The sequence below is a fragment of the Panulirus ornatus genome, chromosome 11, assembly GCF_036320965.1.
Source record: "Panulirus ornatus isolate Po-2019 chromosome 11, ASM3632096v1, whole genome shotgun sequence".
Lineage (NCBI taxonomy): Eukaryota > Metazoa > Arthropoda > Malacostraca > Decapoda > Palinuridae > Panulirus > Panulirus ornatus.
The window spans coordinates 25,606,064-25,611,864 of NC_092234.1; the positions used below are offsets into that span (position 1 = coordinate 25,606,064).

Genomic DNA, 5,801 nt, shown 5'->3' on the forward strand with positions numbered 1-5,801 from the left:
GAACAGTGGAAGTCACCACGGAAAGTTCCACAGGTAGTGTCACCAAATTTTAAACCCCTACTCTGCCACCGGCAGGAGGCTGGTGCCGGGAAGTGGAAGTCAGTGATCGGCAGGGTTTGTTTGTTAAATTTAGAAATAGATATATTTTGATTGAAAATAGGCTTTAATTGAAAGCCTAAAAGACTTCGGACTAATGAATGCACAGAGATTGAAACAATGAGAAAAGAACTCAATCTACTCACACTGGAAGAAAGAAAAATATCGCGAGTGATGTTGTTTACATTTTTTGTTCTTGGTGGCCAAGATGACGTTACCATAGACCAGTTCTCTCACGACAAAAGAGAAAATAGTAAACACTGTTTGTGAAGTCCGGGATGCAGAGGTGGTTTCTGGAGAACACATAAGTTGAAGGATCCAATTATCCTTGACGGTTACACTGTCTGTAAAGTCAGGGCCGCTGATGTTGTCAGTGAAACACAGAATTGTTCAAGTGTCCTAATGACCGTAGTGGATACACTGTCTATGAAGCGAGAGACACTGAGCACATCAGATGAGGACACTGAGAAGGTGCAGGGCTTCATAGTCCATGGTGGGTACACCGTACCTGAAGTTAGGACCGCTGAGATTGTCGATGAAGTACACACAAAGTTTCAGGTATCTGCGTGGCCAAGGTAGGTATAATGACCACCAGGCAGACCCACGTAAAGCAAATGTTGCAAACACTTTCAAGCGATGGTGGTATAGTGGTGAGCATAGCTGCCTTCCAAGCAGTTGACCCGGGTTCGATTCCTGGCCATCGCAATATTCTTTAAGAAGTTGGCCATATAATACAGTGACAAATAGCTATAGCTAGTTTACATTGTCAGTAGAACACGAAGTTAACTTCATATAGCATATATGATATACCCTCAGCTGGTCGTTGCCCTACTTTTCGGACCACATCTATAAGTCATGGGCTCAGACAACTAACACTTTCCACTGCGGTCCAAAGTTATTCAAAGATTATAGTACTTTATTGTTAATTACTCCTCGTTGTCAGACAGAAACGTACACTTGTCATCTTTAACTTAGGAATACCTTAGAGGGAGTATGGCGAGGAAACAATGCTCAAGTCTGCCAAGTTCTTTGTGCAAGAGGAATATGACACAAGGGACGGGGTAAGTCCAGGCCAATCATAGATCTCAGTCACCCGCGGATGCTACAAGTCACCTCACATACTTCTCATCCATAATAGTCAGTTTTCATAGCTTGAAGAGATGCCTATGTTTATGTTGCTCGGCATCACATGTTTGCAAAGGTCTTTCCTTATTCCCTTTGAAGCAAAAGCCATCTATGAGCTTTTGAGCTCCTTCTGCTATGGACATTTGTTCAGTGTCATAATGCCATGATATATATATATATATATATATATATATATATATATATATATATATATATATATATATATATATATATATATATATATATATATCAGATCTATAGTCACAACATAAGCATATCTCTTAAGAATATCAACTAAGATGTCATCTGCTCTGGCTGCACTGGCGCACTTTATATTTAGAGAGAGAGAGAGAGAGAGAGAGAGAGAGAGAGAGAGAGAGAGAGAGAGAGAGAGAGAGAGAGAGAGAGAGAGAGAGAGAGAGAGAGAGAGAGAGAGAGAGAGAGAGAGAGAGAGAGAGAGAGAGAGAGAGAGTTTATGTGTGTGTTTGTGTGTGTGTTTGTATATGTGTTTTTCTTTGCTGTATGTTAGACTTTCTCATATTTCTACTTTTCAGTTTCATTATACATCCTCAGTTCTCTGGTAGCCAATAATTACTATCTGACTGCCAGATTTTTTCCTCTCATATATTGATTATGAGATCTGTCTCATAATACCTTTTTCTCTGCTAATTATGTGAGCTTTATAACAAATATGCAGAAGTATTGTACTGTATTGCACAAAGATTATAGATGATATACTAAAAAAGATCACAAAAACACAGAAACAGAGAGAGACACATATTTGATACACATATGTAAATCAACATAAAAACATTTGTAGGCACGTTCGTTAAACGTGGGTTCACGTGTTCATTGATAATGGAGCCCAACAAATGTAAAATTCCCTGCTTGTACAATGAAATAGGTAAATGTGTAATCACCATAGAACAGTGGAAGTCACCACGGAAAGTTCCACAGGTAGTGTCACCAAATTTTAAACCCCTACTCTGCCACTGGCAGGAGGCTGGTGCCGGGAAGTGGAAGTCAGTGATCGGCAGGGTTTGTTTGTTAAATTTAGAAATAGATATACTTTGATTGAAAATAGGCTTTAATTGCAAGCCTAAAAGACTTCGGACTAATGAATGCACAGAGATTGAAACAATGAGAATAGAACTCAATCTACTCACACTGGAAGAAGGAAAGATATCGCGAGTGATGTTGTTTACATTTTTTGTTCTTGGTGGCCAAGATGACGTTACCATAGACCAGTTCTCTCACGACAAAAGAGAAAATAGTAAACACTGTTTGTGGAGTCCGGGATGCAGAGGTGGTTTCTGGAGAACACATAAGTTGAAGGATCCAATTATCCTTGACGGTTACACTGTCTGTAAAGTCAGGGCTGATGACGTTGTCAGTGAAACACAGAATTGTTCAAGTGTCCTTATGACCGTAGTGGATACACCGTCTATGAAGCGAGAGACACTGAGTACATCAGGTTGGGACACTGAGAAGGTGCAGGGCTTCATAGTCCATGGTGGGTACACCGTACCTGAAGTTAGGACCGCTGAGATTGTCGATGAAGTACGCACAAAGTTTCAGGTATCCGCGTGGCCAAGGTAGGTATAATGACCACCAGGCAGACCCACGTAAAGCAAATGTTGCAAACACTTTCAAGCGATGGTGGTATAGTGGTGAGCATAGCTGCCTTCCAAGCAGTTGACCCGGGTTCGATTCCCGACCATCGCAATATTCTTTAAGACGTTGGCCATATAATACAGTGACAAATAGCTATAGCTAGTTTACAGTGTCAATAGAACACGAAGTTAACTTCATATAGCATACATGATATACCTTCAGCTGGTCGTTGCCCTACTTTTCGGACCACATCTATAAGTCATGGGCTCAGACAACTAACACTTTCCACTGCGGTCCAAAGTTATTCAAAGATTATAGTACTTTATTGTTAATTACTCCTCGTTGTCAGACAGAAACGTACACTTGTCATCTTTAACTTAGGAATACCTTAGAGAGAGTATGGCGAGGAAACAATGCTCAAGTCTGCCAAGTTCTTTGTGCAAGAGGAATATGGCACAAGGGACGGGGTAAGTCCAGGCCAATCATAGATCTCAGTCACCCGCGGATGCTACAAGTCACCTCACATACTTCTCATCCATAATAGTCAGTTTTCATAGCTTGAAGAGATGCCTATGTTTATGTTGCTAGGCATCAGATGTTTGCAAAGGTCTTTCCTTATTCCCTTTGAAGCAAAAGCCATCTATGAGCTTTTGAGCTCCTTCTGCTATGGACATTTGTTCAGGGTCATAATGCCATGATATATATATATATATATATATATATATATATATATATATATATATATATATATATATATATATATATATATATATATATATATATATATATATATATATATATATATATATATATATATATATATATATATATATATATATATATATATATATATATATATTTTCATTTATATATTTTTTTTTCTTTTTTTGCTTTGTCGCTGTCTCCCGCGTTTGCGAGGTAGCGCAAGGAAACAGACGAAAGAAATGGCCCAACCCACACCCATACACATGTATATACATACGTCCACACACGCAAATATACATACCTACACAGCTTTCCATGGTTTACCCCAGACGCTTCACATGCCCTGATTCAATCCACTGACAGCACGTCAACCCCGGTATACCACATCGATCCAATTCACTCTATTCCTTGCCCTCCTTTCACCCTCCTGCATGTTCAGGCCCCGATCACACAAAATCTTTTTCACTCCATCTTTCCACCTCCAATTTGGTCTCCCACTTCTCCTCGTTCCCTCCACCTCCGACACATATATCCTCTTGGTCAATCTTTCCTCACTCATTCTCTCCATGTGCCCAAACCATTTCAAAACACCCTCTTCTGCTCTCTCAACCACGCCCTTTTTATTTCCACACATCTCTCTTACCCTTACGTTACTTACTCGATCAAACCACCTCACACCACACATTGTCCTCAAACATCTCATTTCCAGCATATCCATCCTCCTGCGCACAACTCTATCCATAGCCCACGCCTCGCAACCATACAGCATTGTTGGAACCACTATTCCTTCAAACATACCCATTTTTGCTTTCCGAGATAATGTTCTCGACTTCCACACATTCTTCAAGGCTCCCAGAATTTTCGCCCCCTCCCCAACCCTATGATCCACTTCCGTTTCCATGGTTCCATCCGCTGCCAGATCCACTCCCAGATATCTAGAACACTTTACTTCCTCCAGTTTTTCTCCATTCAAACTTACCTCCCAATTGACTTGACCCTCAACCCTACTGTACCTAATAACCTTGCTCTTATTCACATTTACTCTTAACTTTCTTCTCTCACACACTTTGCCAAACTCAGTCACCAGCTTCTGCAGTTTCTCACATGAATCAGCCACCAGCGATGTATCATCAGCGAACAACAACTGACTCACTTCCCAAGCTCTCTCATCCCCAACAGACTTCATACTTACCCCTCTTTCCAATACTCTTGCATTTACCTCCCTAACAACCCCATCCATAAACAAATTAAACAACCATGGAGACATCACACACCCCTGCCGCAAACCTTCATTCACTTAGAACCAATCACTTTCCTCTCTTCCTACACGTACACATGCCATACATCCTCGATAAAAACTTTTCACTGCTTCTAACAACTTGCCTCCCACACCATATATTCTTAATACCTTCCACAGAGCATCTCTATCAACTCTATCATATGCCTTCTCCAGATCCATAAATGCTACATACAAATCCATTTGCTTTTCTAAGTATTTCTCACATACATTCTTCAAAGCAAACACCTGATCCACACATCGTCTACCACTTCTGAAACCACACTGCTCTTCCCCAATCTGATGCTCTGTACATGCCTTCTACCTCTCAATCTATACCCTCCCATGTAATTTACCAGGAATACTCAACAAACTTATACCTCTGTAATTTGAGCACTCACTCTTATCCCCTTTGCCTTTGTACAATGGCACTATGCACGCATTCAGCCAATCCTCAGGCACCTCACCATGAGTCATACATACATTAAATAACCTTACCAACCAGTCAATAATACAGTCATCGCCTTTTTTAATAAATTCCACTGCAATACCATCCGAACTTGCTGTCTTGCCGGCTTTCATCTTCCGCAAAGCTTTTACTACCTCTTCTCTGTTTGCCAAATCATTTTCCCTAACCCTCTCACTTTGCACACCACCTCGACCATAACACCCTATATCTGCCACTCTATCATCAAACACATTCAACAAACCTTCAAAATACTCACTCCATCTCCTTCTCACATCACCACTACTTGTTATCACCTCTCCATTTGCGCCCTTCACTGAAGTTCCCATTTGTTCCCTTGTCTTACGCACTTTATTTACCTCCTTCCAGAACATCTTTTTATTCTCCCTAAAATTTAATGATACTCTCTCACCCCAACTCTCATTTGCCCTCTTTTTCACCTCTTGCACCTTTCTCTTGACCTCCTGTCTCTTTCTTTTATACATCTCCCACTCAATTGCATTTTTTTCCCTGCAAAAA

The 5,801-nt window shown here is 40.6% G+C and overlaps 2 non-coding genes across 2 annotated transcripts; both read left to right on the forward strand.

The window, feature by feature from the left end:
- Window positions 1-729: 729 nt before the first annotated feature.
- Window positions 730-801, forward strand: TRNAG-UCC (transfer RNA glycine (anticodon UCC)). The gene has a single exon. It is a non-coding gene; the product is annotated as a tRNA-Gly (tRNA).
- A 2,073-nt stretch (window positions 802-2,874) lies between these two features.
- TRNAG-UCC (transfer RNA glycine (anticodon UCC)) lies at window positions 2,875-2,946 on the forward strand. The gene has a single exon. It is a non-coding gene; the product is annotated as a tRNA-Gly (tRNA).
- Window positions 2,947-5,801: the final 2,855 nt, after the last annotated feature.